Here is a 12,622-nt window from a genome sequence, read left to right on the forward strand (position 1 = left end):
GGGCTGGAGAGTTGTTGATGAGTCGCCGCCTAAAAGGTGACACTGGAAGAAAGACCTGGAGGGAAGAAGGGACCAGTCATGCTGATATCTGGGGGAAGATATCATGCCAGACAGAAGAGGGAACAAGTGCAAAGGCCCTGGGGTACAAGTGAGGTGGGCTGAGTTGAAGACAGTGCAAATGATTAGATACCCTGCAGTCAACTTACAAATGCAGAAAGTGTTATGAAGAAGAGGCATGTGGCTGGCTCTATGAAAGTTTATAACAGGGGGATTTGACCTTGTTGGGAGATTCTCACTTGTTCCTTGAGAACAAGTGGGAACTAAGTAGTGCAACCAAGCTGAGTAGACAGGGCAGCGTGTTCCAGGTAGAGGGGTCGAGTGTGCAGAGCCCTTGCAACAGGAGAGGGTATGGGGAGCACAGAGGTGAAGGAAGCCAGAGCCAGGGGGCGGGAACGCGGAGGCCCAGGGTGCCTGGGGGTGGGCCAGAGAGGCAGACTGGGCCCAGCCTACAGGCCCAGTGGGCTGCTCTCATTTTGTAGGAACAAGGTGAATCTTAAAAATGTTCCGTGCAGGAGAGCAGGTGATGTGAATTATACTTGTGTTTTGCAAAAATCACAGAGGTGAGGGTAGAAAATGTATGGGAGGGGCAGGAGGACCAGTCAGGTACACCCAGTAGGAGCTCACAGACTGGCCCAGGTGGGAGAGGCTGGGGGCGATGGTGAAGGGTGAGACATTTAGGAGGTAAAACCGAGGTGACTTGGTGACAGATTGAAGGTGGGGGTCTGGGAAGGAGGGTGGGCGGGGCCAAGAAGATCCTGGCACCTGGTGTGCAGGAAAGGAGGCTCACTTGTAAGAGGAGAGCAGGGTGGCTGGGGGCTGAGACTTACAGGCTGGCTCTGGGACAGGGTGAGTTTGAAGGGCCTTTGAGGCATCCAAGTACCTCCATCAGAGGCGGTCCTGCACACAGTAAACTGAAGCCAGACGGTGGTCAGCGACATCAGCAGGGAGAGCCACCAGAACCTGGTTCTATCTTATTTTTTTCTCTAAACAGGAGTAAAACAATAGTTTAAATAGCCATTTTTTTTCTGTTTTGCATTTACACACAAATGACCTGCTATTTGACTGATAAACCTCGACATCTAAGGTGCTCATCACAATAGAGGTTTACTTTTGGCCCAAGTGAAGTCAAAAGAGTATCCCTGCTGGGGGTGGGGGGACCTCCACGCAGTCATTCAGACTCCGGGTCCTTCCCACCCGGCTCTGTCCCAGCCAGGCTTGCAAGAGAACAACATTCCATGTCTAAGACTCAGTGACATGGCCACCCCCTCCCCAGGGACGAGGAGGAAGTGGGGTGACCAGCTGCCTCTTTAGCTTTTATCTGCTTGAGGGTGGGAGCAGGAGGGTGGGAGGTGGGGATGGTCAGAAAAGCTATGAAGACAAAAGTTAATATTCAAAACAGGATTTTGTAGAAAGCGAGAAGGCTTGAAATGTAAGTATCGTTGAGAACGGACTTTAAAAAAAATTCCTTCGACTATTTTGAACCTTCCAAAGTGAGAGCCTTCCGAAATTAGAGGATTCAAGCCCCCCTTGCTTCACCGGCCAGGACCAGCCCTGAGTGGGGCATTCCTCCCCAGTGGAGACGGGCTTAGGTCCAGACAGGGGCAGGAGTGGAAGGAGACCCTGAGTGTGGAGGAAACCGGCCCCAGTGGGAGGCTGGCAAAGGCAGGAGGGAGAGGGGCGCCCAGCAGGTGGAGCTTAGTGTCGGGAGGACCCCTGAGGGCCCTGGCTTGGGCTTCCCCCAGTCCAGAAAGGAGTCTGTTTTGGGCTGAGCTGCCCCAACCAAGGTAGGAACCCCAGCCTGGCTGGGGCAGGGGGCAGAGGGTGTGGTGAGACTAGTTTCCCTACTTGAGCTGAAATGGGCAGTGGCTTCTCAGGAGGGTGGTCCGAGTGGGGCTGCTTCCCCCCACACACACCGCGTGGAAGGACAGCCAGGCTGGGAGCAGACAAGGAAAGAACCACTGAGGGCTCTGCAGGGCCAGGCGGGCCCCAGCAACCGGACAGTTGAACCCATCAGGGGCCCTGCAGGGTACAGGAAGGCCTGGCCCACAACCCCAGGGGGTCGCAGGAGTCGCCCATTCCCCCAGCGGCAACCTAGAGAAGAGGGGGAGAAAAGGGGGGGCAACCGGTAAGGATTATCCTAAAGAGGCCGAGCCAGACAGACCCAAAGCAACTGTGCCAGTGACCTCATTGGACTCAATTTTATATCAGTTTTGGCTGAGTTAGTCTCGGCCCCTTCCCACCCTGAAACCTCCCAACCCCCAAGCCCGCAGGAGGCGGCGGCTGATGAGAAAGCTCAGCTCGGGGACCGAGTGCGTGGGGACAGTGTCCCTACGCCCGCCCCCGAGCGCGGGGAGAACCGCTGAGCCAACCCGCAAGAAGAAAGCGGGCATGGAGGGCCTGGGCGCCAGCGTCCCAGGGCGACGGCCGCAGGCAGCTCACCTGCTTTCTCGGGGTGTCCACGAGGTGGTGGAAGAGCCCCACCTTTCCTGGCCAGCTGGGGAGAGACTGCGAATGTCTCCAGCTCCAGAGCAAAGAAGAGACGACGCTTTTCGAGCCATTTCCAACCTGGCGACTATTCGCACTTCGGTGGAAGTTTTCTTTTTACTTTGTGTGAATGCACTTTTTTGGTCAATTTTTCCTGCTAAGCACACAGCCACGTAATTTTTGTGTGTGTGTGAATAACATTATTTTTAATATCAGATCGTGGGCCTGGCCCTAATTAAGGTTTATGCACTTTAAGCCTCCTGTAATTATCCTAACTTTATGCGTGGGGTATTAACCCCTCCGTGTGTGTTTGATCCGAAGCCAGAGGGTGAGTCCCCACAGTCCGTGTGGGAACGGGGGCTGGAACGCAGGGCTGCGTGACCCCCAAGCCCAGCCCATGCCTCCCGCAGCCTTGTGCGAGGGCCTGTCTGGCTTGGGGGCACACATGCCTTCCGGGGGACACCAGCCTCACACCTCGCACCCTGGGCTCCCGCCTCTTCCTCAGTCTCCTCAGGACTGCGACCTCCTCCTCTCCAGTCACCCCTGCCCTCCCACTGGTGGCTTATCAGGGGCGCTGCCCTTCGGTTCCTGGTTCAGAAGATCCCGGCAGGTACAGAACCACAGGCATGTGCGCATGTGTGTGCGCATGCGTGTGTACACAAATGTCAACACTGATGCCTTCTCTTAATTTTGTGGAGCTAAGGAGCTATTGATGTCTTCTGGTCCATGATGTTTTTCACTCACACACACACAGGTGCAACCCACACAGGATGTATGCATGCACACTCACGTATGCACACTGGTTTGCACAGGCACATGCATATGCATGCACTTGCGCGCGCGCGCACGCACACACAGACACTATTGTCAAAGCTGCTCCCGCTGGGGGAACAACAGCCATGCCGGGACTCTGCATTCACACCCAGAAAGTATATATGTTTCTATAGGGAAAGAGCCACAACCGTGCTGGTTCTTGGATGGCGCTGCATTACAAGCTCCCGGAGGACCTGGCAGCCCCACCCCCTCCATGCCCTCCTGAGCACCCCGCAGGGCAGACAGGCACCCAGACACATGCAGTTGATCCACATACAGAGGAGTCTGTTGGTTGAAGTTGTGCTGTTTACCTGCGTCTGCACAGGTACATTACAGGTTAAAACATCCTCATTGGCTGGGTTGGGAATTTCTTTACATTATTTCAGCAAGGAAAATGGATTCTGATTCCCAAACATCTGCCCTCCTCTGTACAGGGAGCCTGTGGAGGCAGCCCCACACTCTGGACTGTCCAGGTTGCTGTGGCTGGATTCCGAGCAGAGCCGGAGCAAGGCCTCGGGACCTGGGTGTCCGGCAGTGCGAGAGCCAAAGGGTGTGGACTCAGGTTCCAGAACCAAGGCAGTGGCCCCAGGGGAGGTTGGCACTCCGGGTAGCCGTGGCCTTCCTGTCCATGGGCTGGAAGAGAGCCCCATCGGGACACAGAATCCCCAGAGAAAATGCAGGATGCCCAGTTGCACTTGAATTTCAGATAAACAGTGAATAATATTTATAGACAAATATGTTCCAGGCAGTATTTAGCACCCTGTATTTCAGTGGGTTCCCTCCAGCTAGCCTACTGGGACGCTTCTGGGACCTGGCAGACGAGGGCACCAGGGAGCCCAAGGCCTTTGTTCAGGAAGCTGCGGTCACTGCATGGGAACCACCCTCTCCCAAGCTCAGCTTTGATTTGCTGTCCCCCTAAGAGAATAGTGAGCACCCAACACTCACAGAGAAGTCCCAGCCGTGCTCTGGGGAAGTTTTGAGATCCTCTCCCAGGGGATCACACTTGCTGGGATCTTTAAAGTTCCCAGTGGGATTATTTTGTGTGTGTGTGTTTTATCTACTTGTTCAATTTACTATAATCAGGAATCTACTAACCAACTCTCTAACCCTTAACCATTGTTCACACAGCTACTACATTTAAAATAAATTTTCAGATGGTTTGACTCTTTCATCTTAATGCCTGTGAGTTACAAAGCTCTTATATTTTGAACTACAACACAGAAAAGTGCAAGAGACAAAGTGAATAGCTCAGCGATTTATCGCACATGTGTGAGCACAGCCAGGTGGATGTGAACCATTTGCCAGCTCACTAGAAACTCCCCCCCTCCCACGCCATCATATCACTGCCCCCTTTTCTCAGCCTTTGCTGAGAGGTAATCACTACTCTGACTCAAGTTCATTGCTTTTTGGCTATTAAAAAAAAATAGCTGTGACGCATGTATACATAACACTGTCCGGGTTTCCCCAAAAGCCTGCACTCTATGGGGGCAGTGGTCCCAGAAGCAGGATGAAGGCCAGTGAGCTGGGGCAGGGAGAAAAGCTAACAACAGTTACGTGAATGACCCAGTCACCAATGGGGGCACTTGGAGCTCAGCCCTGCTGGGGCCCTCTGGGAAGCCATATGGAACAAGCTTTATCCTTGTCCCACTGGACGATGGGGAGCTGGGGCATTCATTTACCAACTTCCTGCCCCTACTGGTGGAGGACTGCCCTGGGTGCTGGAGGTGGGACTGTCATCGTGCTGGGAGCCTTTTACTGCTGGTACAGGTGAATGCAGGTGAGCCTAGGTACACAGGGCTACTAAACGTGGCAGTGTGCTCTTGCACCAGGATTCAGATCAATGCACTTTTCACCTGGAAAGTCTTACTACCAAAAACAAAGGAAAGAAAGAAAAAGGCAACTGAACTAAGCAGTGTGTTTAGTGACACTCGGAGGCAGGCATGCTCCTTGCTTCCCGGTGGACAGGAAGGTTTGCAGACTGGCAGCCCCGAGTGGTTGGGTGCTACAGCATGCATCCCTAAACTCTAGGATGTAGCTTAGCATTTTAAAAAAATTGGTGTCGGCCATGGCTGGTTGGCTCAGCGGTAGAACGTCGGCCTAGCGTGCGGAGGACCCGGGTTCGATTCCCGGCCAGGGTACACAGGAGAAGCGCCCATTTGCTTCTCCACCCCTCCGCTGCGCTTTCCTCTCTGTCTCTCTCTTCCCCTCCCGCAGCCAAGGCTCCATTGGAGCAAAGATGGCCCGGGCGCTGGGGATGGCTCTGTGGCCTCTGCCTCAGGCGCTAGACTGGCTCTGGTCGCAACATGGTGACGCCCAGGATGGGCAGAGCATCGCCCCCTGGTGGGCAGAGCGTCGCCCCTGGTGGGTGTGCCAAGTGGATCCCGGTCAGGCGCATGCAGGAGTCTGTCTGACGGTCTCTCCCTGTTTCCAGCTTCAGAAAAATGAAAAAAACAAAAAAACAAAACAACAAAAAAAACAACAACTTGGTGTCAATGCAATCGGAAGTGTGTGTTCTTTTGTGTCTAGTTATTTTTGTTGTTGATCATTTTGCTTTGCAGACTCATCCACGCTGTGCACGTAGCTCTAGCTTGTTTTCATAACTACATCTATTCCCTTGCATGAATGTATCCTCTGATGTCCATCCATCCTTCTGTTGATAGATGTCGGGGCCATTTCTATTTTAGGGCCATTATAATAATGCTGCTATGGACATTGTAACACAAGTTTTTGGAATGCCTATGTAGGCATTTCTTTTGGACATGTACCCAGAAGTGGCATTTTGGGGTAAGTATTTGTATGTATTTTTTCATAGGAATGTCTGCTTGACTAAACACCATTTAATGAAAAATATGCCCTTTTCTCACTATTCTACAGTATCATCTTTGCCACAAATCAAGTAGCTATATGTGAGGGGTCTGCTTCTGGACTCTTCTGTTCGGTTGGTTCATTTGCCTTTGTGTACATAGTTTTATATGTCTGTGTCTGGTAGAGTAAGTTCTCCAACATTGTGCCTCTTTTAGTGTTTTCTGACAGTTCTTGGCCCTTTAATGTGCATGTTTAAGGATTGGTCTTTTAATATCCATGACACAGATTTCTTTTTAAGCTCTGGCTATTTATTTATTTATCTGAAGTGAGAAGTAGGGAGGCAGAGAGACAGAATTCCACATGTGCCTGACTGGGATCCACCCAGCAAGCCCACCGGGGGCGATGCTCTGCCCATCTGGGCCCTTGCTCCATTGCAACTGGAGCCATTCTAGTGCCTGAGGTGGAGGCCATGGAGCTGTCCTTAGCACCTGGGGCCAACTTTGTTCCTGTGGAGCCTTGGCTGCGGGAGGGGAAGAGAGAGACAGAGAGTAAGGAGAAGGGGAAGGGTAGAGAAGAAGATGGGTGCTTCTACCGTGTGCCCTGGGCTGGGAATCAAACCCGGGATTTCCACACACTGGACCAATATTCTACCACTGAGCCAAATGGCCAGGGCAAGCTCTGGCCTTTTAAAATGCTCAGATTTTAATATGATAGATTAATCTGGAGAGAATTAAAGTTTTTGCAGCATCTAATCAATGAACATTAAATATATACCTCCATTTTTTTAGATCATTAAAAATTTCAACAATGTGTTATGGTATACAGGACTTACATATCTTTTATTTATTCCCATGTACTTGATTTTATTTCCATTTTCAGTTTGTTACTAGTATCTATAAATACAATATTTCTAGCCTGACCAGGTGGTGGCACAGTGGATAGAGCGTCGGACTGGGATGCGGAAGCACCCAGGTTCGAGACCCCGAGGTCGCCAGCTTGAGCGCGGGCTCATCTGGCTTGAGCAAAGAGCTCACCAGCTTGGACCCAAGGTCCCTGGCTCCAGCAGGGGGTTACTCGGTCTGCTGAAGGCCCACGGTCAAGGCACATGTGAGAAAGCAATCAATGAACAACTAAGAAGTCGCAACACGCAACAAGAAACTGATGATTGATGCTTCTCATCTCTCTCTCTGTTCCTGTCTGTCTGTCCCTGTCTATCTCTGCCTCTGTAAAAAAAAAAAAAAAAAAAAAAAAAAAAAAAAAAAAAAAGATTTAAATACAATATTTCTACATTTCTCTTATACCTAGCAACCTTGCCAAACTCACTGAGTAATTTTAATAATTTGTTATGATCCTTTTAGGTTATATATGATATATATATAGATATATATGTATATATATCTATATATATATATTGATATATATATCTATCCAGACATGTTGTCAGTGAATAAACACAGTTTCTCCCTTTTTTTTTCCAGTTGGTATCTCTTGTCTCTCCTTTTCTTGCCTTGTCACTATCTAGGACCTCTAAAGCAACACCTAATAGAGGTGTGGTCAACAGCAGACCTCCTCATTCATTCCTAATCTCGGAGGAAAATCTTTCAACATTCCACCCAGAGCACGATGTAGGTTTTTTGCAGGCATTCCTATCATATTGAGGAAGCTCTCTTCTATTTCTATGTGTTAAGAATTTTTCTCACATGTGAGTATTGAATTTAATCAAAGGCTTTAAAAAAATTCATTGGTAGGTTCATAATTGTTCTTCCTTTGACGGTTAATGTGGTAAATTGCATTGACTGATAGTTATGAAATGATAAACCAACATTGTTTTCTAGGAAAGGAAAACCACAATTTAGTTGTGGTTTATGATCCTATTCATATTTGATTGATTTTGCTTAAGAGACTAGCCTGTAAGCTTCCCTTTTAAAAATGTCTTGCTAGGTTTTGGTTTCGAGGTCATTCTAGCTTCTCTCTGCCTCCTTTTCTTTTCTATTTCCGGGAAGAATTTGGATAAGATCGGCATTGTATTTTTGTTAAATATGTAGGAAAACTTACCAATGAGACCGCTGGACCGAGAGTTTTGTGACAGTTTAAAATCGTGAATTCAATTTCTTGAACGGTTATAAGCTATTCAGATTTTCTATTTCCTTTTGTAATAGTTTGGAATATGTACTTTCCAAGGAAACTGTTCAGTTTGTCTTAATTTAGAGATTATTTTTGTCATTTCATATTCTCATACGATTGCCTCCTATTCTGTTATGACCTGTTTGATGTCTATAAGATCTGTAGTGATGTCCCTGTCATGAGCTGAACTGTCTCCTCCCCACCCTCCCCGAGTTCTCATGTTGAAGCCCTAACCCCCAATATCTCAGATTGTGACTGCATTTGGAGAGAGGGCTTTTAAAGAGATAAGTAAGGTAAAATGGGGTCATTAGGGTGGGCCCTAGTCCCATATGACCAGTGTCCTTATCAGCAGAGAAGATCAGCACACAGACACCCACAGAGGGACAACCATGTGAGGACACAGGGAAAAGATGGCCATCGACAAGCCCAGGAGAGAAGCCTAGAACGCTCTTTGCTTCCTCACAGTCTCAGGAGGAACCAACCCTGCCGACACCTTGATCTCGGACTTCTGGTCTCCCCAACTGAGAAAATAAATGTCTGTTGTTTAAGCCCCAAGTCTGCGGGCCTTTGTTATGACAGCCTGGGCAGACAAATGCAGTCCCATTCTTCACTCCTAATATTAAATTATTTAGTCTCTTTTTTCTTGCTCAGTCCTGCTAAGGGTTTATCAATTAGTCTCTTCAAAGAACCAATTGACTGATCCTCTCTATCCTATGCTGCCTGTCTAGTTCCCTAATTTCTGCTTTTATATGTGTTATTTCCTCCCTTCAACTATCTCTGGGTTTAATTTGCTGTTTGTTTACTAACCTTCTTGAGCCAAATACTTGGGGGTTGTTGATGTGTTGGCCACCCCCCCTTCCCTAATGTAAACATTTGAAGTTACATGTTTCCCTCCAACCTGACTTCAGATGCCTCCCACACATTTTGACACATTGTATTTTCATTATCATTGAGTGAGACACTTTGGCAAGACCTCCAAGTGAAAAAAACATTCAGAGTTAGAGACAGGGGCCTGGGGCTTAGCCATACTTCGGGGTTTGAATTGGGGTATTTGGAGATGGGTTTTGAATGAAGAAACAGATGTGTTTCCAGGGGAGATGGATCTGGGCAAACTGGGGGAAGGGGGTCCTTGGGGCACTTCAGCATTTAGACACCACCCCCACACTGTCTCTCCAGGGGGGTCTCTGTTCTCTAGACTTTTGTATCCAACTATTAGCTATGTAACAGGCACCTCAGACTCATCTAGTCCAAAACCCCAAACCCTTGATTTCCTCCCCCAGATCGGTTCCTTGCTTGATTAATCACCAGGGCAGACTTGGGTGCCACATGGGAACCCACCGAGATTTGGGGTGTAGGTATTAGTTGCTTCTACAGGGGTGTCCCTAAGTCAGAAGCTGATCTCTTGTCCATAGCTCAGAGAGACGAATACTTCCTAAATGTCTGCTCGGAAGTGTCCTCTGGCCACCTTCCGTACCACAAAGCCTGAATGCGTGGCCTCGTTTTCCCAGCCCGCTGTCCTCTGCTTCCTTCCATTTACACTGACTTTCTCCTGTCCTCGGCCTGCACAATCCTCTGTCACATCCCCAGACCCACACCAGTCGGTGACCACACTCTGCTCACGGAGCTCCTGGTTCTGCGCTTCCTGGTGCGGTTCTCAAACCCAACCAGTATGTGAGGCCTGGCCCCACCTCTCTAACCTTCCTCTGGCTCCTCTGAACCCACCTGTCTGTCCCACAAGACTTGGTGCAGCGGCTTCTGCTGCTCGATATCATTTCATTGATGCTGCTCTGTAGTCCCTAAGCGAGGCTGTCTGCCCCAGGGCGCTCAGCACATCCTTAGCGCTCAGCCCATACCCCGCACTTGTTAACTGAGAGCAACTGATCTGCAACAGCAAAAGCTGCTTACTGTGGCTTCGGAAGTCCCAATCGCCTCCGCCTGGGAGGCCTCTACCTTGCACCCATTGCCACGTGTACACCAGGCTGAGCGCGGCTTTGAGGCCTCCTGTGTCCCCCTTCCCATCTCTTGGCTGGAAATAAGCCCCAGGGACAGAGATGGGGCTCTGCCTTCTTCTGTCCTCTTAGATAATGATGTTTCCATTTTGGTGGGACAAAGGTCCAACTGGGGGGCTATTAGAAATGCTGGTCACTACTCTCCCAGACTCTGATTATGTCTGGGGCTGCAAGGTGAACGGACACCCGGGTGCTTCCGGCCAGATGGCCCTGTGACCACCCCTGGAGACACCACGCCCCCGCAAGACATGGATGGGTTTAGAAACGGACCTCTCTGCTTCCTGGAACTTCTTTTAACGCATGACCCCCTCTGTCTTTCAGCCTTAAATGAAATCACTGCAGTACTCTATTTCCTTGTAGGTTCCCTCTAAAAATCATCAAAAGTTTGAACTGGTTGGAAAGAACGCCCTTTGGGCTCCTGGGGCCTCCCTGCGTCCCAGGCCCTCACGCCTCCTTCCCGGAGCTGCCGGACTCCAACCCGGCGGGGGGTTTGGCTCGCTAACGCCAGAACCTCAGCAGGCGCGGGTTGGACCGAGGTCCGAGCACGGCTCCGACTCCAGCACTTGGCATGTGGCGTGGCAGTCTTCCCTGAGAGAAGGCGTTCTGGTTTAGATCACAGTTCAAACCAGTGCTGAGCTATGATCTATAGCTCAAGAGAAAGGAATGTTTAACGCTGGGTCTTAATTTTATCATTAGAAGCTCACGGGGGGGGGGGGGCACACTTCCGGGGGTTTGTACAAGCAGAGAAACAGGCCGGAATGACCTGTACAGCAATAGTGTGTGTCCTTGGGCCATGGTACTGGGGTGGGAGCAGGTGACACTGACCTTTTCCTTACTCATTTCAGTCGTCTCTGCGGGGGCGGCTGATGTTCTACAGTGATCAGGTGCTCCTTTTGTAATAAAAACGAGTTAGAGAGCAACCACCCCCGCACAGTCTTCTAAATAAAATATGCCACCCAAGTACTGAATGTTCTGGGTGAAAGCCTGCCTCCCTCTCTCTTTCCCTCTCCCTCTCCCTCTTTCTCCCTCCCTCCTCCTCTCCCTCTCTCCCTTTCTCCCTCCCTCTCTCTCTCTCCCTCCCTCTCTCTCTCCTTTTCTCCCTCCCTCCCTCTCCCTCTCTCCCTTTCTCCCTCCCTCTCTCTCTCTCCCTCCCTCTCTCTCTCCTTTTCTCCCTCCCTCCCTCTCCCTCTCTCCCTCCCTCCCTCTCCCTCTCTCCCTCCTCTCTCTTTCCCTCCCTCCCTCTCTCTCTTTTCCTCCCTCCCTCCCTCTCCCTCCCTCCCTCCTTCCCTCTCTCTCTCTCCCTCTCTCTTTCCCTCTCTTCCTCTCTCCCTCTCCCTGTCTCCCTCCTTCTCTCTCTCTCTTTCCCTCCCTCCCTTTCTCTCTCTCCCTCTCTCCTTCCCTCTCCCTCTCTCTCTCCCTCTTTCTCGCTCTCTCAGACTGCCACTTCCATGGATTACAGGGATGCTTTCAAACCCAGAGTCATGACTCAGCGATGAGTCCCAAGTCTCCTCATGACTAAAGAAGGATTTTTGTAGTGATTACGGGCTTGGAAGAATCCCCTGAGATAGACAGTTCTTGTCCAGGAAGGGACTGCCTCAGGAATGTATAGGACAGCAGACCTGAAAGATTTCTTGATGACTCTGGGCTCTCCTTGGGGGTCTTTGCACAATTTAAAGCATTGCTCCCCGACATCTGACTTCCCCAACATCACTTAGGTGCCTTCCAAACTCCCCCGGAACAGAAGTGACAGGTCTCTTGCATCACTCAGTGTGGCACTGTGTCCCCAAGCAGACTTTGGATGCAAAGGGCTCTGTGCTCATTTCCACTTGACCGCAAGGGTCCCTGGACCCTCCTACTGCCACAAATCTCCCCTCGGCCCCCCCCCACCGGGATGCTTCCTCTGTCCGTATTAATTAAAGGGCTTTGTTTGTGCCTTCAATGCACCGGCCTCTTCAAGTGCATTCACCCCACACACACTTCCAGCTTCGCTGACCCCCAACATTTGAGTTGCCAACAGACAGACACCTCATTATTTACCGAACTTGAATCGAGACTATTTTTCTGTTTCTTGGAAACCTCCTGAAGAGCTCCATGATCCTTTCTCTGTTGAAAAGAGTTGCTAACTGCTGAGCAAAGTCCCGCCGGTGGCCCCAACACAGCCCACGTTGTTCTCCTTCTTCAAGAGATTTTCTTTTACTCCATTTAACTTGTTTATCGAGGAGGCTCTGTGGGTCAGACCCCACCCCCACCCCTGTTCCACAGGCACCTGGGTGGCAGCAGTTGACTCTTCAGACACAGCCCAGTTCCTCCCTCGAGGGCCCGTGTCC

This window comes from Saccopteryx bilineata, chromosome 3, assembly GCF_036850765.1.
Source record: "Saccopteryx bilineata isolate mSacBil1 chromosome 3, mSacBil1_pri_phased_curated, whole genome shotgun sequence".
Classification (NCBI taxonomy): Eukaryota; Metazoa; Chordata; class Mammalia; order Chiroptera; family Emballonuridae; genus Saccopteryx; species Saccopteryx bilineata.